Genomic DNA, 27,966 nt, shown 5'->3' with positions numbered 1-27,966 from the left:
AAGCCAGACTACGCGCACAGAGTGGTCTCGCGGTGCTCCCTCCATGATCCACACAGTGCTTGCATGCGTGGAGTGTACGTACCAAAGAGTATAGAAGCGCATGCGTGCGCTACTATGCTCGTACGCTTATACGCGTACGTAGTATACTAGTACCTTACCCATGTCCGTCCACGCGTCACGGCGTATGTCTGTCAATCATTACGTGAGCTACTGCATTGGCGTGGCAGCGCAGCGACGGGCTCACAAATACGACTTCTGAAGACCTTTGCTTGAGACTGACGGTTTAAATAGTTTGGAGTTCGAGTACCAGGTGGGTATTAGTCTGTAAACGCAGGCGGCATGCCTAAACACAGATGTTTGGGTTTTTAGAACAAAATTTCATGTGTGTCGTCGTGGTGCTGTTAGTGTTAGTGGCTATAAACGTTAGAGTGTATCAGTACTATCACTCTTATGTGTTCAGTAGTGTCTGGGGACAAGCCCATCGTATCCACCACAGCTCAGGCCCTATACGTGTACGAAGCTAACTGTTGTAGTGCGTACACCGTGCGTCAAATGTCAGAAGTATCAGGAAGGAATTTGCGAAGTTTTTAACGTTAGACAAGACCGCGTTTCCTGAATGGACAAGGTGTGAGCCATATCATGATTTGCTATGTAATTACTAGGAAGGCTAAGTTCCAAAGAACCTACAGTTGTACGTTAAGAGTTGACGTTGACTAAGGGGGCTTACGGATGGGGATTACTCCCGTGATTCGCTTCTGGGCGAGATGCGGACGCCATTATTTTAATGCGTAGCTAACACCACGACCAGTAGATCACAGAGGGCGTATTTTATATTGCAGATAGCGGTGGTTCCTGTCCCCCTTTCATTTCACCCTTTTTTTTTTAGGGGGCATGCAGGGGAAGAAATATAACGTTACTTAGCCTGGACCTTGTTTTGTCATACAGAAGTATCATTCCTGTTTAATCATGAAATGTAACTGAAGAAAAGTAATTTATTTTCCAATATGCAGTCCCACAATTACACATCACAAGCTTGACTTTGACCTAATTTCACTGAGTTTAATACTGACCGTGTTATAACAATAGGGTTTCCCTGTATATGTGTGCACAGTGAGAAATGTGTTTTTAAGCAAGATTTTAAGTTTAAAAGATGGTTTTCCTTTGTTAAAAGAATTGTTTAGATTGCAGGAACAGTAAAATAATTTTACAAAGATTTGTATAAAAAATTTGGGTGTTGTGCCTCATATTCCTCTCAAGTATGTATTTTCAGAATGTGTGTACCTTACATTATTAGTGGTCTCTCCTTAACACAAGGTCCTCACAGGACCAGGAAAATGTGCTTGTTATAATGAAACCTTGTTGTATCAGGGTTACAAAAATAATACAATACAAATTGAAATTACAATCTAGGACCACAAAAAAATTACCTTGTTAATATAATGAACTTCGTTACATCAGTGCTAATTTTAGAGAGTTCACTGTAGAGCCTATACAAGTATTGTTGTAATGTTTGTATTTTTCTTTTCTTATCTTTCTGCAGGTACTGGTTGCCTTGGAAGGAGATTTGTGTTGGTCTTGTTGAAAGTATGTTTGTGTTTGTGTTTGTTATTTGTTGAATCATCTTCATCCTACATTTCATCTCATACCATTTCACCTTCATCCTTGAATATTCACTGAATATTCACTGAGATTACATCTGGAAATTCATCCTGGATTTCACGAACTCATCCCTGAAATATCTGAAATATACCTGAAATACCTGAACTTTACCTGAAATACCTTAACTTGAATTTGAAGAAAGCTGAGAACAGAAAACTTCTGAGTGCGTGAGAATAAGACAGTATCAGAAGGAGAGAAAGTTTCAGAATCAGAGGCAGAAAGAGTTAGAAAAAGTCAAAGAGAAAAAGAGTGAAATCAAAGAGAGGAAGAGTGAGAGTTGATGAAAAAAGTAAAAATTAAACAGAATAACAGTTTTAAGGAGTGTTTGAATGAAAGAGTGCATTCTTTAAAAGGATAGTTAAAAACTGTGGAAAGAGAATTGTAGAGAAGGCGAGAAGTTTGCTTAAAAATTGAAAATAGAAACAGTTAATTTCAGAAAAGGTGTTTAAGAGTCCAGAATACACTGAAAGATTATTAAAGAGTGCTGTCTTAAGACAAAAGCATTATAGTGTCATAAACGTAATTAGTGTAGACAATATTTGCACCAAGGTTTATTTGATATTTGATATATTCTGCGTTGAAAGTTGCTGCAAATAATTCAACTGCAGTTGACAAGAGTTGATAGCTAGGAGTTAATATTTTGAAGGAATTGTTAAAAGTGTGAGAAACGATTTATGAGGTGAGGCGAGAAGTATACTAAAAATTTTATGTGAAAATATTTCTTGGTATTTTGAGTCCTGAATTTTCGTTAATTGTTAATACAATAAAAGAATAATTGAAGAGTGCCATCTTCAGATAAAAACATTCTGGTCATAGTAAACAAAGGGAGAGACATTCATATTGCACCTTCAAGGGCTATTTATAATTATTGGGCTGTGAAAAGAAAAGCACAATTAGTAAAAGACATACCTTTATTGCAAAAGGAGTCATCTCAAAGCAGAAACATTACTGTTTCTGTAATTGTCAGTGAAAACAAAGAATAATTGGTGAAATTGAAATTTTTGTTGCAAAAAGCCCTACCCTAAGAGAAAAACATATAAGGGAGACTGATTATTGTGCAGTTAAGGCAAAAGCATAATTGGTAAAATTGAAACCTTTATTGCAAAGAACATAATCTTGAGATAAAGGCATCTTGAGATAAAGGCATCGGTCAAATTAAATGTTAGAGAATTGAAGCTGAAATTTCTGTTGGCAGATATGGTAAAAGGAAATTGGCATAGCTTTTCCATAAAGTAGGAATTGAAGCACGTAACAGACAAAGAGTGCCACCTGTTGCTGGAAAGAAGCAAACGTTGTACAAATATCCCCACCTGTTGGTAGAAACATTATATGGATCAGTGTCGCAGCTTACTGCTGGAATTTATATTGCAGTGAAATATAGTACGTGTACTGTACACTTGTATTAGTGCAACTTTCAAAGCTGTTCAATCCGACAATTCTGTTATCAATCGCAGTACTAGTGGAGTAGGTGTGATTCATAAAAGCATAGTGATTCAAGGAATATAACTGTGTTGATTGAACAGTTGATTGATATACATTTATTTAGTAATAGGTACCATATACTTTCAAAGATTCGAAAGCCCTGTAATTTGACAATGGAAGCAAGTGAATTCAAGATTGTTATTGGTGATATCCTAGATATCCTCCATAGTTTTGACTTGATGAGAAATGTAGAGGTCAGTGAATGTGATGCATGTTGCAATGTGATCAATGAAAATGAAAGCAGAGTACCATGTGAGGATTGTGGCAAGCAGTTTCATGTGATGTGTACAGGAACCAATTCTCATGAGGCTAGAATGTGTGATGCAAGGTTGATTTGGATATGTTCAGCATGTGGAAGCAATAATATTGCCCATCGCATCTTTGACAAAATTGGCATTCCCTGTCATTTCAATAGATACGAGCTTCTCGAAGACCTTGGTGATGAAGATTTTCATGTTGATGTTTCACTTTCATCATGCAAGAGCAACCAGAGAAAGAAACCAACGAAGAGGCTAAAAAAGAGGTATGTGAGAAGGAAGAACAAACGTGGTGTTCTAGAAATGACAAATGTGTGTGTGAGGGAAAGAGCAAATTGTGACAGAGATGAATCAGATCCGACATTCACTACAAATCTCACTAGGAGGCAATTTCAACCATTAGAAACTGCAGTTGATGATGGTTGGACAAGTGTGAAATCAAGGAAGACAAAAATGATTGAGAAGGCCAAACTGACAACATCCCAAACAATGACTGACAATCCTAAGACCAAGACCAGTAACAAGAGCTCGGTGAGATCAGTAAATGGTGTGATTCTCCAACCTGGTGTGACCTACATTGGCAAAGCAATGAAAGCCTACTATCTTGAAAAACAGAGAAGAGCCAAGACCAGCAAAGGCAAGAAATCAAAAGTAGAAACAAGGCAAGAAGAACATGGGGAACTCGTGAAGCGAAATATGAGTGCAAACTTGGACACAGGACGAAATGATAGTCTGCAGGTATATACTGAATCTGTATTGAATGTATATTCAAAGTGTGTTCAGTCACCTCATGTTATGGAAAAATACTCTGAGCAAATCTATGCAAAAACACAGAGAAGTTGGGCTGATGTGGCTAAAAGCACTCCGAATATGACTAATGAATGTTTCGTGCTGAATGGTGATCAGGCTACATGTGTCTCTGTCCTTTCCACAGACATTGAAAAAGAAGTTTGGAATGTAAACAGGCTCTATGGAGGTGGAAATGCACGGCAACCAAGAAAGAAAGGTCGTTTCACGAAGATCCGCAACAAACAAAGTGTGCCACCGGTGAAAAATGCTGACTCACAGGTGCGTAATAATGAAAAGGTGAAACATGACATTCCTGAAGGAGAACATGCAGCAAAGAATGAAAAGTTGTGTAAGAATGAAATATCTGACTATGAGGACAGTATTTCCACAAGTAGAGATAACACAGGCTCGAATGATATGTCCAAAGTGAAATGTGACAGAATCCACAATGTGCGTGAACTAAACCCATGTTACAGTGAAACAAAAGGTGTTGAAGGTGACAGTCAAATATCAGTGAAAGAATTGTTCTCTATGAATTCTTTTACAAATGTAAATGTTCACTCTCCATGTCACAGACCTGTTTCAGGTACACAAAACATGTGTGTTCACGTTTGTGATGAATCAATATTCCTGCCTGATCGTGAAAAAATTACTAATCCATCTGATTGCATAGTAACGAATGATGATTCTGCAAAAAGTGTTGACCACTATTATTCATATGATGTTCAGGAATCGACAGTACTTATATTAGATGATGAACCAGCTGCAAATAATTTAGAGACTGAAGAACGTGTGTTTGAGCCTGTTTCTCTTTCAGATTCTGAATGTGGTGGAAGGCAATCATATTCTATGACCAAAACAATCGCACAAGGAAATTTTAATCAAGGTGATCAACGATTTGGTTATACTGCTGGCAAACAATGTGCATGTAATTCTCTTGTGGCAGTTCTCTACACTCAAACTAAAAATGGAATGGAAATGAGACCTTGTGATCTTGATCAGATTCTGACACTCGGGAATGAGTTGTATTATTACATAAAGAAGGATTCACCATTGAATGAAGAGCTTGTAATGATAGATGAATTACCCAAGGAACTTCATATTCTGGATGAAAACTTTCAAATAACCTATGCTGAATCAAAATATGGTGTGTTGGATGGAAATCAAAACAATTTGTCAAATTTTGGTGCTTTGTCATTGAACCAAGCATTAGAACAAGAACTGTGCAGATATGATGCATGTCTTATGAATTTTGCTGAGAGTGCATTTGCAATCATTAGACATGACAAGGGTTATTATGTATTTGATTCTCATTCCAGAAGTCATGATGGATTCTTGGTGCAAGATGGATGCAGTGTATTGCTTAGCATTTCATCATGGCAAGGTGTACAGGTACACTGTTTGAATTTGGCAAAATCAATGGCATGTGATTTACGTACTACTCAGTTTGAACTAACTGGTCTGGCATTAGAATCGAATTCTAAGAAAACTGCATTGACAGCTAGTAGCTTCAAGAGATCAAACCCAGTGAATACTGCATGTGGGAATACAAATGATCAAAATAGCAACATTTCAAAACATTGTGATCACGTTAAAGGAATTAACAGTGATGGCTGTAAGACTCAAAATGAAGCAAAGAAAAACAGAGAATATGTAAACAGTGATGACTATGGAAATACGAATGAAGTTGAATTTGTTTCAGTTGAGAAGACAACAGAAAGAAGAGATCGAAATTTCAAATTTGTTCCAATTACATATGCAGACAAGCAGTGTTTGTGCAACAAATTGAATGTCAGTTACAGTGGTGCTGCCAGTGAATCAGTGCACGATAGAAATGAAAGTTTGTGTATGAGGAAACCTGTAAATATCAAGAGAGTTACAGGTGATGGCAACTGCTTTTACAGAAGTATTGCTCATGTCGTTACTGGCAGTGAAGGAAATCATTCCATGCTCAGGAAATCTAATGTGGCACATTTACTGGAAACAGGTGATTTATTTAAAAATGTGATAGACACAGTGAAATATGAGACTGTCAGGGACTTTGTTCTTCAAGAGAAATTGATGGATTTAGGAACATGGGCTGGTCACACTGATATTAGTTCAATGGCACATATGTTGGATTGTGATATATATGTGTATGATGATCGAACAAAAAATTGGCAAATACTGTCTGCAAGGAAACCTGGGTACTACAACAAAGTAACAACTGAGAGAGGCATATATATTCTGTTCACTGGGGGCAATCATTTTGACGCAGTGGAAAGTGTAACTACTGTTCAGTCTAGTACTTTGGATGAGGAATTACCTATTTTTCATGTGAATTCAGATACAAGCATAGAAAATAAGAAAGAAAGTCATGATGTTTTATCTGAAATTACTAAAAACGTGACATTAAAGAAATGCAGTGTTAGAGTGAGAAAAATGACATCAAAGCAAATAATAATGGTATCAAACCTGAAACAGACACAAATTCCATTAGAAAACACCTGTGCACAGACAGAAAAAGCTGACATTGGTGTATCTGAGGTGAAACAAGTGGGAAGAATAAAAAATATTAATCTTAGGTACAGTCCTGTGAATAAATCTGATAAAGAGAGGTTTTGTTGCAAATTAGGTATGAAGGTTAATGACAAATGTAGCAGTAATGATATGCAAGAAGATGTGGTGGAAATCAGTGATATTACTATTCTGTCACAACCATTGGCTATCTACAGAATTACTGGTGATGGAAATTGCTTTTACAGAGCTATATCATATGTCATATGTGGCAAGGAAGATTCACACCGTGATGTTCGAAAAGCAATAGTTAAGCATATTTTACAAAACAAGGAAGATTATGTAAGCCTTTTAAGATCGGGATACACAGATATTGTAAAATACATTGCAAAGGAAAGAGTATTCAACAATGGCACATGGGCTACAGAATTGGAAATAATGGCCTTATCAAATTTATTAGATACTGATATTTATATATATGAAGAAAATGGTTCAAAATGGAAATTGTTTGGTGCGAGCAAACTTCAGTTTGGAATTGTTACATCACAAAGAGGTATTTACTTGCAACACACAAATGGCAATCACTACGATGTCATAGAATCTCTGTGTCCAAGGATCAAAAAATCAAGTTCATATCAAAAGGTGTCAAGATCACAAAATATTACTGATATGGAAGCACCTGTGACAAGAAAGAGAAGAATCACAAGAAAGAGGAAAGTTACAAAACAAGTTGATGATTGTCAAATCAATGTATTGAATGATGAAGTATTAGAGGATGACATGAAACCTGCAGTTAAAATGAGTAGGCACACTGAAGAATCTGAAGCAGTTAAAACTACAATGCCAAGTACAAAAAGGAAAAAGCAAAGAAAAAAAAGTAATGCTAATGTTACCAGACGAAGAAATAGAGGTCGTATGAGAGCACAGAGACAAAAGAAGAAAAATGAGCAAAGGCAGTTAGAAACAGAATTTTTATCAGATGATCAGCCTTATCTATCCCGCAAACTTAAAAAAGCAGCTGCAAAGAAAGTAAAATATCAAACAGATGTACGTTACAGGTTAGAAAAGATAAAAGAAATTAAGGAGAGACAAAGAGACAAGTATTTGTCGGATCCCACTTACAGAGAAAATGTCAAGAAAGCAATGAGCACAAAGATGAAAGCTTGGTATCGACGCAATGCTTTATTAAGAGAAAAAATCAAGAAAAGGATGAGGGCAAAGATGAAAGCCAAATATCAAAACAATGCTTCATTCAGAGAAAGGCTGAAGACAATGAGGAAAGTAAACTATGGATGCAATGTTCTACATAGAGAAAGGCTGAAGAAAATGAGGAAAGCTAGATATCAAAACAATGCTTTATTCAGAGAAAGGCTTAAGAAAATGAGGAAAGCTAGATATCAAAACAATGCTTTATTCAGAGAAAGGCTTAAGAAAATGAGGAAAGCTAGATATCAAAACAATGCTTTATTCAGAGAAAGGCTTAAGAAAATGAGGAAAGCTAGATATCAAAACAATGTTCTATTCAGAGAAAGGCTTAAGAAAATGAGGAAAGCCAGATATCAAAACGATGCTTTATTCAGGGAGAGGCTTAAGAAAATTATGAGAAAAGTTTCAAACATAAAGTACAAGACAAATTCTGTGTACAGACAGCAGCTTGCGATGAAAAACGTGAAACGAAAAAAGCAAGAAAAAATGAATGACTGTGATATTGACTGTCAAATAGTAAAGTCACCAAGAAATTCTTTATGGATTTGTTACACTTGCCACAGGAAATTATTAGCTGGTAATATGCCTGCTGAAGCTAGTAGAAATAACTTAGAATTACATGCTATTCCTGCGGAACTTGGAAATCTGAATCAGTTGGAAACACATTTGATTGCACTAAACATTCCATTTATGAAAATTTTGAATTTGCCTAAAGGAGGACAATATGGAGTACATGGCCCAACAGTTTGTGTACCTTCACGCACAGATGAAACTGTAAAGATATTACCTCGACCAGAGACTGATGATCAATTAATTCGTGTAAAACTGAAGAGGAAACTGTCGTATAAAGGACATTATGAATATCAGTTTGTCAAGAAAAAGAATGTGCTAGCTGCATTGGAGTATTTGAAGAAAAATAATAAGTGGTATTCTGATATTGCTATAGATAATGAGTGGAGCTCAGACTTATCAGACGAAAATAGTCAGAGAGGTTATGTTGAACTAATTGATTCAAATGAAACTAGTGATGATGATGATATAGAGGATGATCAAGATGGGCGATTGCAAGGCATTCAGTTGGACACATGTTTGCAGAAGGTTGATATGAGGCAAGAAGTGCTTGATAATTTTTTTGATGATATTATATGCTGTGCACCTTGTGAAAAGAATAGTCCTGTATCACTGTTGATGGATGAGAGTAATGAGGCAAAATGTTTTCCTGCTCTGTTTCCAACAGGCCAGCCAACATTTCATGATACCAGGTACATTAAAGTAACACTTGGTCGTTATTTACATAATCGTCTGATGCATGTAGACAACAGATTTGCAAAAAATACAGACTATATCTTTTATGCTCAGTGTATTTATGAACTGCAACAAATACTTTCTAATGTTTCCATAGCTGTCAGAAAAAGCTCAGAGAAAATAGATGATTCCATATCGGTGCGATGTTCAGATCTAAAGGATGCAAGAAAACTTCATGAGATTCTGGATTCGAATAAAGGATATAAATTTCTGAAACAAATACGAGGAACACCTCCGTACTGGCAATCTACACAGAAAGATGTATTAGCAATGGTTAGACAACTTGGAAAGCCTACATGGTTTGCATCATTTTCATCAGCTGAAATGAGATGGCCTGAAGTTATTAACACATTGCTAAATCAACAAGGTGATAGAAGAAAAGCAAATGATCTGGATTGGACAGATAAGTGTAATTTATTAAAATCAAATCCAGTGACAGTAGCTCGTATGTTTGATAAACGCTTTCATGCATTTTTGAACAAAGTGATTCTTTCTGAGGCAGAACCTATTGGCAAGATAATTGACTACTTCTACAGGATTGAATTTCAACAGAGAGGATCTCCACATACACACTGTTTGTTCTGGGTTGAAAATGCACCTAACTTGGGTATTGACAAAGATGAAACTGTCATAGATTTTGTTGATAAGTACATTTCATGCAACATTCCATGTGAGGATGAAGATGAGGAACTATATGAAATAGTGAAGAACGTTCAGCTTCACTCAAAGAAACACTCAAAATCATGCAAGAAAAAGGGAACTACCTGTAGATTTAATTTTCCAAGACCACCTTCTGAGAAAACATTTGTTGTGAAGCCTGATGATAATCCAGAAGATACAGATGAAGCTCAAGATATTCTGTCTGCAGTAAAGAATTCATCATGTGTGGAAGGCAAATATGGTAATGCTAGACAGCTCTTTGAAGCTCTTGGGATGTCTCAAAAGGAATTTGAAGATGCCTATAATGCTGTAGCTACAAAAGAAAATATAGTCATGAAAAGAGATCCAAAAGATATGTGGGTGAACCAATATAATTCATTCTTACTCAGAGCTTGGAATGCCAATATGGATTTGCAGTATATAACAAATGAGTATGCCTGCATTGTTTATGTTGTGTCATACATGTCAAAAGCAGAAAGAGAGATGGGTTTGCTCTTGAAAAATGCAGAAAGTGAAATGAAAGAGGGCAATGAAGATGCTCGAAAAAGTATGAAAGAAATAGGACATGTGTATATGCAAAACCGTGAAGTTTCAGCACAAGAAAGTGTGTTTCGTGTTTGTAGCTTGAGATTGAAAGAATGCTCAAGAAAAGTAGAGTTTATACCTGTTGGACCAAACCCTGTGAGAATGAGTTTACCATTGAGTGTTATTCAAAGCAGGCGAGACGATGATGATAGGAGTCCATGGATGCCAAACAGAATTGATAAATATAAAGCCCGACCTGATGGTTTTGAATTTGAAAATATGTGTTTAGCCACATTTTGTTCAAAGTATAGACTACTCAGTGAATCTGATATAAAGGGTAAGAAACAGAAACAGAATGTGTTTAAATTGAGAGATCAGCTGGGCTATGTACAAAAACGATCCAGAACCAATGATGCTGTAGTGAGATATCCTCGTTTTTCACCGACTGTAACCCCAGAAAAGTATTATCAGAGTATACTGCAACTATATTTGCCATTTCGTACTGATAAACAGTTAAAACCTGACCAATTTTTGACATATGAGGAATTTTATCAAAATGGATCTGTACGAATGTTTAATAAGCAACTGGAAAGTGTCAAAAGTATCGTCAATGAAAATCTCAGGCAGTATGAAAAAAATGCTGATACAATTGATCAGGCACAAGAATATCTTGAGAAATTTGGTCCACAAGAAGATGCATGGGGATTACTCTGTCCAGAAACAGAAATTGAAAGACATGAAACAGCTAAAATCCATGTAGAAGTTGAAGATGCTGACTATGAATTTAGAATCCCAGATCTTGAGTCTAAATCTCAGGAAAAACAGTCATACGGCATAGAATTTCGATCATGTAGCATTTCGAGAGAAGACAGTAATGTCTTATTAAGAACATTAAACAGCAAGCAGCAAAAGGTGTTCTACAAAATACGACAATGGTGTCTTGACAGAGTTAATGGAAAAGAACCTACAACATTTCAGATATTTGTGACAGGTGGTGCTGGAACAGGAAAAAGTCATCTAGTGAAATGCATATGTAATGAAGGGACAAGAATTCTTAGCAGAATGATGCATAATCCGGATGATATTTCAATTATGAAAGTAGCTCCAACTGGAATTGCAGCCTACAATATTGATGGTAGTACTATTCATAATGCTCTGTCCATACCCATTTCTGCTTCACTACCTTATCAACCCCTTGGAGAAGAAAAGATAAGTCATTTACGTAATCAGCTGGGTCAATTACAGATACTAATAATTGATGAAATATCCATGGTTGATCAGAAGCTATTGTGGTATATACATGGACGTTTAAGGCAAATAAAGCAGACGCGTGATGATGCTCCATTTGGAAAGGTTTCAGTTATTGCAGTGGGAGATTTCTATCAGTTACCCCCAGTAAAAGGTTCTCCTTTGTACAAAGATACACTGCAAAGTTCCTTATGGACAGACAACTTCTCTATAATTAACTTGGATGAAATAATGAGACAAAAGGATGATGCAGAGTTTGCTGTTCTTTTGAACAAATTAAGGGTAAAAGAAAAGAAAGATGAATTATCTAGTGATGATATAGCAGTTCTTCAATCATGCCAAACTGGAGAACAATGTGAGGATGCATTGCATATATATTCTTCAAACAAACAAGTAAATGACTGGAATAAAATAATGCTTCACAAGAAATGCACAAATATCATCTGTATCAATGCACAAGATTCTGAACTTGGTGATGAGGGTAAAAACAAAGCATGTGACAAGCCACGGATATGTACTAAAGCTTCTTTGCCAGCATATCTTTGGATTGCTGAAAATTCTAGAGTGATGCTTATCAAAAATGTGAATGTGACTAAAGGTTTATCAAATGGCTGCATTGGCACTGTAACTGAGATAGTAAGAGTAAATGAAAATGCAAGACCTACAAGTGTGCTGGTAGAATTTGACAATGAAAAAGTAGGAATTCAGTCAATAGAAATGCAACAGGAATCAGTTGGGAAAAAATATACTAGGAAACAATTTCCCTTGAAATTAGCATATGCATGCACAATACATAAAGTACAAGGCATGACAATGGAGAAAGCTGTTGTTTCTCTGAAAAATATATTTTTGCCCGGACAAGCATATGTAGCTCTGAGCCGTGTTACATCATTACATGGACTAACTATCGAAGATTTTGATCCAAAAGTTATGTATTGCAATCCAACTGTTAAAGAAAGTTTAGAGAACATGCCAACGTTTATTGATGAAAAGAATATTGACACTGATGTCTCAATTGCGACTCTGAGTATAATGTTACATAACATTCAAGGTCTTAAAGCACATTTCAAAGATATCCAATCAAATTTCCTATTTAGAAATTCTGACATTATTTGTTTAACAGAAACCTGGATTAATGATGACATTTTTGATGTGAATTTAGATCAGTTTAAAATGTACAATCAGCCTCGGTCAAAATCTTATTCAGATGACAGTCCCTTATTTTCTGCACTGAAAAATCAAGCACATGGTGGTGTTGCAGTGTACAGTAAAATCAGATCTATTAGTAGGCTGGATTTACATGTCAATAATTTAGAATATATAACATTTGCAGTAACTTGTCCTTCATTTCTCATTTCAGTGATGTATAGACCTCCTAGATATGACAAGAAACAATTTTGTGAGAAACTGAAGAGATTACTCATAGAATTGCAGCAAAGAAGTACAAAATGCATAGTTATTGGTGACTTCAATGAAAATCTCAGACAAGGTTCAAGTGATTCATGTGTGCATAAATTGATGTGTTCTTATGGATATCAACAACATGTACTTGATGCTACAACAGAAGGTGATACATTGATTGATCATGTATATAGCATAGGTATTGATGCACTTCACACTGAAGTTATTCCACTCTACTACAGTTATCATGAGGCTATTAGAATACAGTTTTGATGAGTGATGTCGTGAGTCTATGCAAAGTAATGTGGTATATACTCAAATCAATTAATACTCATTTTTATTTGTCATCATATTTCCTGTTTGTAATACAGAATGAGGTAAACAGAAAAGTGTGAATATGAGAGAGTGTACAACAATAAAAACAAAAACAATTTAGTAGAAGTGATACATTATCATGAATACTGAGGTGTTTGAAGTATAAAAAAAATGCAATGACTAAAATATGCAAAGCGTGAAGGGATCTACTGAAAATATTATGCTTGTGAATATAAGCACAACTTCAACAAGAGTATGACTACAACAGAAAAAACCGACATTATGAGACAGAAAGTGACAATTCAGTGATATATAGTCTTCCTAAATATGACTAAAAAAAAAAAACAATTTTGTGAGAAATTAAGGAAATTAGTTATTGAATTGCACCAAATAAGTACTAAATGCATAGTTTTTGGTGATTTTAATGAATATCTCAGACGAGGTTCAAGTGATTCGCTTGGCATACATTGATGTGTTCTAATGGATATCAACAACATGTACTTGATTCTACAACAGAAGGTGACACATTGATTGATCATGTGTGTAGCATAGGTATTAATGAACTCACCATTAAAGTTATCCCCTTATGAAGCTATTTGAATATACTTTCAATGAACTTGTTTTTACGAGTAGCATTGGATGTTTATTCAAGGTTTTTTCATAATACTGAAATCAAATGAAATTTATTTTTATCTTTTATCATATACTGTATATTTCATGATGTTATAGAGAATAGAGTAAATATAGTAAAGTGAAATGAACAGAATGTATAACAATAGTGAAACCCTATGATAATAATAGATTGTAATGAATACTGAAGTGAAGAAAACAGTGTGCAATGAGCAAAATGTGCAAAGGGTGGAGAGACCCTCTGAAACTACCCTGATTGTGCACAGGAAACAAAACTTGAGCAACAATAAGACTACTACAAAAAACATTGAGATTATGAATTTAAGAAAAATAACTATGCAATGACAAGAACGTACAACAGAAACAATGATCTTTCATTGCTTGTTGAAAGAAATGTGGGCATGCATGTCAAGAGGAAGGAAAAACAGAGAAATTGTATAATTGCAAGAATGATTTAAAGGACTGCAATTATAATGTTACATGTGTGTCAGCAATGGTGATGATAATATGAAGTGGTAATGCAGATTCTAGGTGAGAATTATCATCCTTTTTACAAAGCAATAGCTGCTGGCAGTTGCTCTTCTTTAAATATCAGTGTTTGGAAATGAAACAAAAAAAAAAGATGCAAGTATAGTGTAGAACAGAAATAAAACTAAAAACAGAAAATATAATTGAAATAGAATTGACAAAGAATGAAAATAGCACAGGCACAACAGAAATAAATATAGCCCAGAAAATGACAGTGTGTAAAGGTAGATTTGGCAAAATAATCACTTTGAAAAATATTTTTACTCAGAGAATTAAACGCTGATAGTGATAAATTTGTTTTACTGTGTGATGAGTGTTTAGAGCAGAAGAAAATCAAATTGTTAATGGTGGTGAAAGTGCTTTAGAATAAATGGAAAAAGTAGGGGTTGCATCTATGTGTGCAAAACCTGATAGGCATGTGTTGTAATTGATAGAAATAGATATTTCACCAGGCAAAATGGAGTGAAATTTATGAGTGATCATGTATATGGTGCAGGAATTGCATTTATCATGTATACATTATGAGCTATATAGCACAAGTTTTGATTGATTTCATGCAAATTTATGAAAAATGTTTTAAGTTTTCAAACCCCTGTTTCTCAAACATTTGCTCTTATTGATTGCTATCATTTATTTGTCTTTGGCATCCATGGTAGTGAGAGTAAAGCACTGGCGAAAAAAAAAAGAAAAAAAAAGAAGCATCAACTTGGTGTATTGCATCTAAGTGTTTATGGCTAACATCTTTATATCTTTACATTTGCCTGGTGAATGATGGACTGGTCTGTGCTTGTGCCCCAAACATGTCCATCCTTGTATCCAAGTGTTTTCACTGGTAAGTTTTCCATTTTTTTCCTTTTTTTTTTCCCTACATTTTGTCAGGTTTAACTTTAACTTTTCACTCAACTTTTTGACAAAAGCAAGCTCAATCACACGCAGTGTTCAGATTAAATACTCCTAATAATCTCTCCAGGCTGTGTGTTTTTAAGCTGTATAAACATAACTTGTAGAATTATGTATGCACAGGTATTTCCTCAGAAATAATTTTTCGCCTGAAATGTTTGTAATCATGTTTTATCATCTAAAGTCTTTGATCTGAAACAGTTTGTTAATTCCATATTGCATTTATGAAATTTTATTTACATATTTCTTTATTCTTAAAAACGTGACTGTACAAGTATAGTTTTTGTTCTGTCCAATTTACATTGTACCTGTACATAACATGATATACATCCAGAGAACTATAATCTATACACTCTACATCTCTAAGAGCTATAGGTGTATGTGTTCATGAAATGAAAGGTTAACATAAAAGGTGATGTGATGTTATGTGGAGTTGTGATGTTTCAGTACAGTTGTATTCGCAAGTTATGACTACAAGAAATAGGTTGTATTTGTCTAAAATATGTGAAACATTATGTAACTTTCTCTGTAACATTTGTGATACTAATATGTATGTTTTCTCATTTTAACAACACATATTTTAGTCCTTTGATTTTAGCGTTGTTAAAAGACACGCAGTGTCCTTCATTTGTAACAGTATGTTGTTTATGTCTTTTAAAGCCAGGTCTTGCCCAGCAGAGAGAACAAGCCAGCTTTGCTTTGCAGCGTTGGTGTAGCACAGGGTGTAGAAATCTACTGGTTAAAGGCTCAAAACCAGTCCATTGGACCAGGTGTGGATCTCATCTATTTCAACTGTGTGGACAGCTGTCAATCTTGGATCAAACTTGGTTGGCATGCAAGACACTTCATATCAGATGATAACAGCTGGGCAACTTCATAGTTTCTCAAGACTTCATAGTTTCTCAAGACTTCCACACCCTTCCATCTACAATAATTCTAAGCACAGTGAACAGTATGCAGGATAAATGCAAAAGCAAAAGGTGTAAATCTATTTGAAGTATTGTGGAATAATTTATGCAATATAAAATACCTGAATAATTATTAATTTCATGTTTATGTGGTAGTAAACAGATCATGTGTAGTACTGGAAGGTACAGTAGGTTTACCATAGTGGCACGTTAAGCCACCATCCCTGGAGACACTCAAGTGGTAACATGTTAATGACACATAGCATAACCATTATGGATCAAAGCTGTGACATAGTTGTTAGATGGTGATTGTGAGAAGCAGGTGTGGGTCTTTTTTTCTGTTTTATCATTTGAATAATTGCAAAGATGCAAAGTTGAGAAACAAAATTTAACTGCAAGATTTTGATGACTTGGCGTCTCGGCGCTCGCGCACATGCGCGCACAAACGAGAGGGGTATTCCCCCTTCCACAGTAGGGGGCTTTCTTTAATTTGTAGCTGTTAATGCAGGATCTGGTGCATAACTAAGTGACTATTTTTTACTAATTTGGCATGATAAAGGGAAACATACTTTCAAGCGCCACCACCACTTCAATCCTTTAAGCTATACTCCTCATTTTTGGCTAAAGTCGCAATTTCATTTAATGTCTGAGAAAAACGGGTGCAATGTGTGAAATCGTACCCTAAACGTTTAAGTCTCACGCATAATGCATGAGACTTGGTTGGTCCGTAATTGATGCATACATTTTCTTTATATACACATATGTAAACCTCCAGTAATGCTAGGTCTGGAGTTAGTTGAGCAAGACTCTATGTGGCAAATTGAGCCATGGCTCAACTTGCCCTAAAGGCCTGCATTCATGACAGTGGTACAATTGAAAACATAGTTTGAACCATGGGCAATTTGTATGGAGTACTAGGTGTGGTGTGGCCTCTTTCGTTTGGAAATCAGTCATTTATGAACATGATGACCATTTCTTCAAAAAATGTTCATTTCATTAAACATTTTTAAACATTACAAAATGACTGATTTTGTAACGAAATAGGCCATGCAACATTTAGCGCTCCATACAAATTGTCCATGATTTGAAATGTACCACCTTCGTGAATTTATGCCATAAAATCTAGCACACCTTACTAAAAACAATGTGTGTAATCACTTCATATCTTTAAATGTTTCTGAGATATGAAAATTAAAAAAAGAAGTCCATTAGATTTATGTTGGAAAGTGATTTTTAAAAAAATGTGTTCTTTAAAGAGGATTTCAAAAGTTACACTGCTTTTCTGTGTGGGAATAGTAAGTAAGCACTACCTACTTCAAAATTTATCAAAGGATTAAATGAAATGGCATGATTAGAATGTCTGCAAAACAAAAATTGACTCATTATACCTTACCTTCACCAACTGCAGATAAAGTAAAACTCAAACCATTTGAGAGTTTTCATGAAACAAGAATGGAATTTAGTATGTAGAATATGTTTCAGTGGTTATTTGAGATGCTGGGTTGTCTCTGAAAAAAGAAGAAGATATTTTCAAAGAGGTTGCTTTGTTTTATTTAGAATTGTTGAACATTGTCATTTGAATTGAATCAAATGATGGAAATGTCGTTTGTGTTATAAATTGTACATTAGTAAATTTAGTGTCCATATAACATATTGCAATGTGACTTGAAACAAAATGACGGCCATGTTGAAGGTAGCTCTCATCGCTTATTCGACATTTTGTTTCATTGTAAGTGTAATCAATTCCAGCAGTATTGATGTTTTATTTATATTTTGATAGGTATTTATTGTCCTCATATCAGATATGATCTGTGACAAAAGTGGTGCCATTTTTCTAACTGCTTGCTTTCTTCAAGAAAGCTGCCATTGCTAATTGATATTCTTTAATAGTGTATATAGAGGTTAAATCATGTTGAAGGGAAGAAAAGTTTCTCTTTTGTGTTATAAATCACCAATCAGCAGTCTTTACTGTTTTTATATTCAGCTTATCATTGGTCTGTGACAAAAAAGGCTGCCATTGTTTTAAGTGATTACCATTGTTTATTTGTTATTCTTTGACATTGCTAAATCAATTTAACGGTTGGGACTACTTCTCTCTCTCTGTGTGTGTGTGTGTGTGTGTGTATGTGTAAATCAGGAATTTCATTGTCCATGTTTTGGTTAAATGGCTAATAATTGAGTTAATATTGTGACAAGGCAATTTTTTTAAAGCCATGATTCGCCATCCGATGGACATCAGGAAGACTGTAGTTGATGTCCTGAACCCTGGTCAGATTCCAGTCCTTACATGTGATCAAGCACTCTACACTCTGGCAAAGCAGATCCAATGGAGCAGCCCTACAAGTTATTCCAGGGATCATTTCATAGTGATTTTTGGTTGACTATGGATTGTGAGGATATTCTGACACACTACACATTGTGTCAGATCTGAACATAGCAGATATTTTGCAGACAGATACTTGCAGCATAGGAGCAAACTGAACAGGAGGCAATTGCAGCTATCAACTGTGGTTACTAAAAAATGGCAAAATTTTTTGCATTATGTAATTAAAACCAGAGGACTCTGCTGTACTTCTTGATCTCTAACGGGAGAGACATTAACGCCAGCAAAGATCTCATCACTACACAAGGTAGTGGCATTCTTTGCTCCGATTGTCCAGACATGTCAGATGATACAGCACCATGCTCATATGGAGAGGCAGACACTGGTACATTGTATACTTGTTCACCTATAGTATGCCGTACAATAGCAGTTTAGCAAAGTGTCAACACACTCTGTTGATACAAGTATTGTACCCTTCAAGCTCATCATAGCATCAGCCATCACCAGAATATCTGTGAACAGTGGATTGCCGTTGGAGCTGCAAAGAGCTTCAGGTTCATTACTTCTCATGGGATCACCAAAGCTTTTGGACCTGGCTGATGTGTTGCCATGCTAATGTTTCATGTTTTAGCATCCTGTTTTTGTAACAAGGCAGAAAGATTGCATACAGGTACCTGGACTACCTATGAAGAAATCACAATCATATTCAGATCTCATCACCACACAAGGTAGTAGCATTCTTTGCTCTGATTGTCAGGACATGTCAGATGATATAGCGCGATGCACACGTGAGGTCGCAGACACTGGTACATTGTATTGTTCACCTATAGGATGCCGTACAATAGCAGTTTAGCAAAGTGTCAATACACAGTGTTGATACAATTATTGTACCCTTCAAGCTCGTCATAGCATCAGCCATCACCAGCATATCTGTGAACAGTGGATTGCCGTTGGAGCTGCGAAGAGCTTATGGTTCATTATTTCTCATGGGATCACCAAGGCTTTTGAACCTGGCTGATGTGTTGCCATGCCAATGTTTCATGTTTTTAGTGGCTGTGACCTAGCATCCTGTTTTTGTAACGAAGGCAGAAAGATCGCATGGGTACCTGGACTACCCATGAAGAAATCACAATCATATGTAGCACCTTCTATGCTAAGCAGAGTTACATACTATTGAGGAGTAGATGCAGCTAATGGAGCGATGTATGGTTTGTTGGAGTGTGGCTGAAAAAAAAGAATAGATGCAGTGGAAGATGACAATGCCAGAATGTGACTTTGCAGTGTACAGCTCCTTATTTTCTTTTGTTTTTTTGTTTGCTTCTTTGTTTGTTTGTTTTTTGTTTTTTGTTTTGTTGTTGTTGTTGTTGTTGTTGTGTGTGTGTGTGTGTGTGTGTGTTTTAATGGTGAGGGAATTGGCCTAAGTTTCATACCCACCAAAAAGAGTGCTGGCAAGCATCTTTAAAAGTAGCTATTTTTGTCACAGTTCAAATCTGAGATGTTATGCACACAGTAAAATTACTGATGTCTGATTGAAAATACCACAGGAAAACATTCGCACCCAAGAATGTATTTAATCCCTAATATCAAAAACTTGCTAATAAAGATATACAGCCATTTTCATAATGGTCACCATCTTTGTCAAAATCAAATTTGCCTAGCTCCATACTCAGTATCTATATTTAAACTAGTATTTTCATGTGCAGTTATTTTGCAAATGAGAAGATCACATGAAGTGTATTAAGAGGGTATTATACAGTGGAAATGAGTGTGTGATCAGCGAGTTGGCTGAGCAAAACTGGAAGGGTGTCATATTTTTCTTGTTACTATTTGCTGTATTTTTCACTTATTGAAAGATGCTATAGAGGTTAATATTAATTGTGCAAAAAATATGTGCCTCATTGGAAAATATCAATTGTGGCTCTCTGTGGGAAAGCTGATAGTTTTTTTTTTTTCAGCCTTTTTGTATTGGAATCCACTTCATAAGATGGGTGTGTGTCAGTCCAGATGAAAAAGAAAGTTGGAAGTTCATGTCACAGAAGGAAATTCCCCAAAAATGTTAAAGGAAGTGATGAATTAAGGGTCTTTTGTTTAATATTGATATGTAAATGTAACGTAGAATTGCACAGACGCGAATTATGATGAGGTATGCAATGATGAAATGTGTGAGCAAAACATGCAATTCTAAAATTGTCTGTCAGTGAATGTGCTTAGACTGTAATTGTACAAGTATTATTATTGTTATTAGTACTATTTTTGTTATATTTATTTGTTTCATTTATTTACTTATTTATTTATTCATTTATTTATTTGGTCATACAATTGCGTTTTAAAGTACAATTTCATATAACATACATACAGGGTATAAAGACACATATATAAACCCATAATTGCTGGAATTTGTAGTAAGGTTAAGTTGCATACATGGTGTTCATGTAAATATAAATGTCAAAGTTGGGTTGATGCAAATTGACCAGGTTTGCAACTGCCATGAAAGAATGTCAAGCTACATGTCATGGCACAGAGATTACGCCATGAACATTGTATGTTTTGTAGACATGGAAAAGGAAAAAATGAGACTTCCTGTGATGCAGCCATTGATAATGATTCATTGATGAAAGTTGAGTACAACTGCAAAAATCAATTTAAAGCACTGTTGTAGCTGATACAGCTGTATTGTTGAGTTTTAGGCTAATTCATACAGTGGTGAAAATTATGGATGAATATTTCCCTTGAGCAAGGCTGAACGTGTTATGTCAACGGAACTGTAACACACAAACTATGAATCAGTTTGAAGCTGACATGCACTTCAGAATGTAAAATTATTAATACATGTCTGCAAAAGTTGCAGCTATTGTACAATGTAGTTATTGTATACTTGCAGTCTTATTTCAATAAAAATTGAAATAGTTTCATGATTTGAGGACAGAGACAGTGCATAAATTATGTGTTTAGTGTTGATATTTAAGTCTTGGATCAAATAGTTGATTAGTTCATTTTGTTCATTGCATGCAAGGCAGGCAGTGATGTAACAGCATGAGTAAAATAAACCTGTTCATATGCAAATTTGACGTAGAGATACAACAACAGCACACATACAAAAAAAAAAAAAAATGCATTGGCTATTAATTCCCAACCATTGTATGTGACAGCATAAAGGGGTGGTGCAGTATTGGTGGAGACGATGATTGCGCTTTTAACTTTTTGTGAGATACCAAGTAACTCTTATGAAATAGCACATATAGCATAGCATTTTAAGAGGAATTCAAAGTTTAATTGAAGAAAATCAGGTTTGGAATGACTGAAACATCCTTCAATAAAGTAAAACAAAGTGATTGTAATAAAGTGTGAGTCTCACACTTAGTAGAATCGCCATTTTGGATATTTTAGTCATTTCAAAACCAATTTTCATCAAATTAACATTGAATTTCTTGTGGACTTGCATGTTCTTTCATTTTTCATAAGAGGTTTCTCATTATCTTACCAAAAAATGTTAGAAAACCTGAAATTAAGTCTCAAACAAAACTTTCACACTGTACAATCATTTTAATGAGTCAGTGCATGCATTCATTAAGTGTAGGAGCAAAAAAGCTTGCACGTGCACATAAGAGGTGGAATGTGTGGTTACAAAGTAAACTATGCCTTTTTTTATGTGACAACAAATATCTGGTGTATCAAATAGGAGTAGTAAGATAATTTTCAGATAAGAGTAGCCAGTTCAATATCATTCATAAGAGCATGCATTAAGCATACAATGGTGATTGTGCTAACTACAGTTATGTGGGTGGATAAAAAGGAATACACTGTATGTAGAAATAGCAAAGTAGTTGTATGAGCTATGTATTTTTATATAGGCAAGTGTTAAAAGAATACGCACACAACAGAAACTGTGTAACACAGGAAGCAACATTTATTCATGGGATGTGTGTATTTTTGTTGTTCACCTACACAGATTAAATTAATTGTGACCATGACCATTAGAGTAACCAGAGGACTTGACCTTTGGTGAACCTTTTAAGAATACAATAAAGAAACATCACAACTATCATATTTTGACAAGAATCTACTTTCTTCTTGAGCCGTTCAGAGTCGTAGATGTGAAAGACATGTTGCTTTTGTGTTTTTGTGTGTGTGTGTGTTTGTGTGTTTATCACAAAAGATGTTGCTGTGGTAATCACAATTCTCCAAAAACCTTGTGGAGCAAAATTCTTCTACAGTATTAAAACATATTATTTCAAATTTGGTATAATTACTCACATCATAATGGATATATCATGTTTTGCGATGAAACTTTATATGTGTCAATATTCCAACACTCAGACGTAGAGCCTACACGGCACACACACACACACACACACACACACACACACACACACACATTATCGTGTACATGATATGGTTGTTATATTGTCTAGCCTATGATACTGCTTGTATTTTGATGTATATGTATTTAATGTATTTCTATTTTAAAGGAATGGTACAGTATTGGTGGGGATGAGAATTGGGCTTTTAACTTTTCACAAGAAACTAAGAAAACACTTATGATATAGTACAGAGCATACCATTTTAAGAGGAATTCAAAGTTTATTTAATGAAAATAGGGTTTGGAATGACTGAAACATCCAAAAACAAAGTAAAACAAAGCGATCGTAATAAAGTGTGGTCCCACAGTTTATTACAATCGCCATTTTTTGGATATCTCGGCCATTTCGAAACCAATTTTCATCAAATAAATGCTGAATTCCTCATAGAATTACATGCTCGTTCATATTTCATACAAGGTTTTTCATTATCACACACACACACACACACACACACACAAATGTTACAAACCTGATATTAGGTCTCGACCAAAACTACATGATCCCTTTAATGTGCATTTTATTACTTACTACGATAACTCTTCTACTAGTAGCATAAGCGTAGTGAGAAAAGAAGAAAAAAATAACGAGCAAATTACAACAAACTCGAAAGTTACCAAAATGGATTATAAGCGCATCTTGGTTGAAACGTATTCGTATATAGCTATAATAACTATATACCAAATAAATTATACACACATTTCCATGTGTACATGAACACACACACACACACATACATTACCCACTTTACATAGACAAAATGGCATCTGAGCAAAAAGTTATTTTTGTGAAATGATTCTTGCAACATATTCCTCACGTGTGCGAAATGTGGAAAAGATAGGACGTTTGGATTCTCATTTAGAAAAGGGAGTCATATCTGCCATCTTTGGTACAAAATTCTGTATGCACTATAACGAAGATACAGCAACAAGTACATATGACCTTTGACCCTCCTTTACTCTCCCAAGATGACATCTGAGCAAAAAGTGGTTATTTGTGGAATGATTCTTGTAGCATGGTCTTTGCGTGTGCAAAATGTGGGAAAGATAGGACATGTATTCACCAAGATATAGGATGAAACATTTATGACCTGTGACCCTATACCCAAGATGGTGTCCGACCAAGTAGTTGTTATTTTATTAAATAATGTACGTGACATGAACTAAACATGTGCAAAATATGGGGGTGATAGGGGCTGTTTTTCTTGAGATATTGCAAAGAAAGTTGCAAAACGAAAGAAAATCTCAATACATCGAAGATAAGCTTTAATTTCAACCAAGTTTTTTAACGTGTTCCCGACATTGTAGGAAAACACAAAGGGCACAGTCTTGATAGTGCAAAGTCTCAGCTACAACATATTAAAATCTGGGAGAAATTCACCGAGGTATAAGTGAGCTAGTGCTCGAAAAAGATAAGTCATATCAATTTTCATTTGCAGAAAAACAGCACTCCCATAGAGATAACACGTCATAACGAAGATACAGAAAGAAGCACATATGACCTTTGACCCCACTTTGCACAGACAAGATGGCAACTCAGCAAAAAGTGGTTATTTTGTGAAATGATTCTTGTAACATGGTCTTTGCGTGTGTAAAATATGGAAGAGATAGGACATGTTTTCACTAACATACAGGATGAAACCTTTATGACATTTGACCCTAATTTACATACCCAAGATGGTGTCTGATCAAGAAGTCGTTTTTTCATGAAATAATGTACGTGACATGAACTAAACATGTGCAAAATACGGTAGTGATAGCAGCTGTTTTTCTTGAGTTATTGCAAAGAAAGTTGCAGAGAGAAAGAAATATCTCAATACATCAAAGATATGCTTTAATTTCAACCACGTTTTTGACGTGATCCCGACATCGTATGAAATATCGAAGGGCGCATTAACGATAGCCCAAAGTCTCAGCTACAACATATTAAAATCTGGGAGAAATTCACCGAAGCATAAGTGAGCTAGTGCTCGAAAAAGATAGTCATGGCAATTTTCATTTCCAGAAAAACAGCACTCCCATAGAGAAAACACGTCATAACGAAGATACAGAAAGAAGCACATATGACCTTTAACCCCACTTTGTACAGACAAGATGGCATCTGAGCAAAAAGTGATTATTTTGTGAAATGATCTTTGTAACATGGTCTTTGCATGTGCAAAATATGGGAAAGATAGGACATGTATTCACCAAGATACAGGATGAAACATTTTTGACCTTTGACCCTAATTTACATACCCAAGGTCGTGTCCGATCAAGTAGTTGTTATTTTATGAAATGATGTACGTGACATGAACTAAACATGTGCAAAATATGGGGGTGATAGGGGCTCTTTTTCTTGAGTTATTGCAAAGAAAGTTGCAGAAAGAAAGAAATATCTCAATACATCGAAGATAAGCTTTAATTTCAACCATGTTTTTTGACGTGATGTTGACGTCGTATGAAAAAACGAAGGGCGCAATTACGATAGCACAAAGTCTCAGCTACAACATATTAAAATCTGGGAGAAATTCACCGAAGGGTAAGTGAGCTAGTGCTCGATAAAGACAATCATGTCAATTTTCACATCTAGAAAAATTCCCCCCATAGAGATAACACGTCATAACGAAGATACAGAAAGAAGTACATATGACCTTTGACCCCAATTTGCACAGACAAGATGGCATCTGAGCAAAAAGTGATTATTTTGTGAAATGATTTTTGTAACATGGTCTTTGCATGTGCAAAATATGGGAAACATAGGACATGTATTCACCAAGATACAGGATGAAACATTTATGACCTTTGACCCTAATTTACATACCCAAGATGGTGTCCGATCAAGTAGTTGTTATTTAATGAAATGATGTACGTGACATGAACTAAACATGTGCAAAATATTGGGGTGATAGAGGCTGTCTTTCTTGAGATAGTGCAAAGAAAATTGCAGAAAGAAAGAAATATCTCAATACATCGAAGATAAGCTTTAATTTCAACCAAAACTTTTGACGTGATCCCGACATCGTATCAAAAAACGAAGGGCACACTTACGGTAGCGTAAAGTCTCAGCTACAACATATTAAAATCTGGGAGAAATTTACCGAAGGGTAAGTGAGCTAGTGCTCGAAAAAGATGGTCATGTCAATTCTCACTGCCACAAAAACTGCTCTCCCATAGAGATAACACGTAAACTGGTCAAATTTTACAAGGATACTTTCAATCCATTTTTACGAAGTGATGACGTTATCCAATCAAAATGTTGTTATTACATTAATGAAAGAATATTTCATAAGCTACAACATACCGAAATCTGGGTGAAAATTGGAGAAATTTAAGTGAGATACGCTCGAGTGAATTTGAAATTTGATGACGTCATTTTGAAAATTTACTTTTTTTACTTTATTAAGAAATTTGATATCTTCTAATCATTTTTTCAGTATCGCCAACCCATGAAATGACATGTACAACTCATCAACTTTTAGAATATGTCAAGAAAATGGGGGGTCACCGTCCATCCTGACGAGTAAAATCCGATTTAAAATTGGCGGTTTTTTGGCATAGTTGCACTGTGTATCCCCATTGACGCACGCGCGGAATTTTGAATTTGACGGGCCCGTATAACGTCATATTAAGTCGGATCGACTTGAAACTTGATAGAAATATTCCTTGACATTTCGGACATCCGATCCGTGTGAAAAAAATGAAAATTTCTATTGCATATGAGCTGTGCGTGCGTATATGCGCGCGCGCGTACGCGTCCGTCCGATTTTTTCAATTTTTCAAAAAATGCTCCAAATGGTCTGAAACGTGTGCAAAAAAATTTTGAGCTCGATTGGAGCATACAAATATTTCAACGCGCGCGTACGCGCACGTTTTAAGAGAAAATATGAATTTTGAGAACATGAGTAGAATGCGCATAACTTGAAATAAATGTGACGTGAATTTCATTGAAAAACTTCATTCCATTAATGAGATATGATTGAGAATGTGTTTTCATATAATGACGTCATAGTGACGTCACGGTCGACTGATCACTTTGATTTTAGTTCGATTGCCGTCTTTGGGACACGATACATACATGGTATAAGTTTGAACTTGATAGGCATAGTACTTTCTGAGCTAACCTCTGCACAACTTTTGGGGAGAAATAAAGAAAGAAGAAGAAGAAGAAGAAGAACTAGAGATTGTAATTTGTCATCACTGACAAATTAAGGTGATCCGATTTTTTTTTTTTAATCAATGATTCGAATCCTGATGACCATACAGGTTTCATCTGTGTTTAGAGACATTGGCCGTGTGATGTTTGGATTCTCATTTAGAAAAGGAAGTCATATCTGCCATCTTTGGTACCAAATTCTGTATACACTAGATAACGAAGATACAGCAACAAATACACATGACCTTTGACCCACCTTTACACTCCCAAGATGGCATCTGAGGAAAAAGTGGTTATTTTGTGAAATGATTCTTGCGACATCGTCTATACGTGTGCAAAATATGGGAAAGATAGGACAGGTATTCACCAAGATACTAGATAAAAAATGTATGACCTTTGACCCTAATTTGCATACCCAAGATGTTGTCAGATCAAATAGTTATTTTATGAAATAATGTACGTGACATGAACTAAACATGTGCCAAAGATGGGGGTGATAGGGTCTGTTTTTTCTTGAGTTATTGCAAAGACAGTTGCAGAAAGAAAGAAATATGAAAATACATCGAAGATAAGCTTTCATTTCCACCAAGTTTTTTGACGTGATGCCGACGTCATATGAAAAAGTGGAGGGCACATGACGATAGCCCAAAGTCTCAGCTACAACATATCAAAATCTGGGAGAAATTCACCGAAGGTTAAGTGAGCTAGGGCTCGATAAAGACAATCACGTCAATTTTCACATCTAGAAAAATTCTCTCCCATAGAGATAACACGTCATAGCGAAGATACAGAAATATGTACATATGACCTTTGCCCCCACTTTGCACAGACAAGATGGCATC

General features: G+C 35.5%; 1 long non-coding RNA gene across 1 annotated transcript; it reads left to right on the top strand.

The window, feature by feature from the left end:
• The first annotated feature begins 229 nt into the window (after positions 1–229).
• LOC139723612 (uncharacterized) lies at positions 230–8,339 on the top strand. Its single transcript, XR_011710374.1, has 5 exons — positions 230–310; positions 1,541–1,584; positions 3,557–3,664; positions 4,333–4,466; positions 5,507–8,339. It is a non-coding gene; the product is annotated as an uncharacterized lncRNA (long non-coding RNA).
• Positions 8,340–27,966: the final 19,627 nt, after the last annotated feature.

This window comes from Diadema antillarum, unplaced genomic scaffold, assembly GCF_040938485.1.
Source record: "Diadema antillarum isolate AM-2024a unplaced genomic scaffold, OU_Dant_1.0 scf00000196, whole genome shotgun sequence".
NCBI lineage: Eukaryota > Metazoa > Echinodermata > Echinoidea > Diadematoida > Diadematidae > Diadema > Diadema antillarum.
This window is presented reverse-complemented; position numbering and strand designations above follow the sequence as displayed.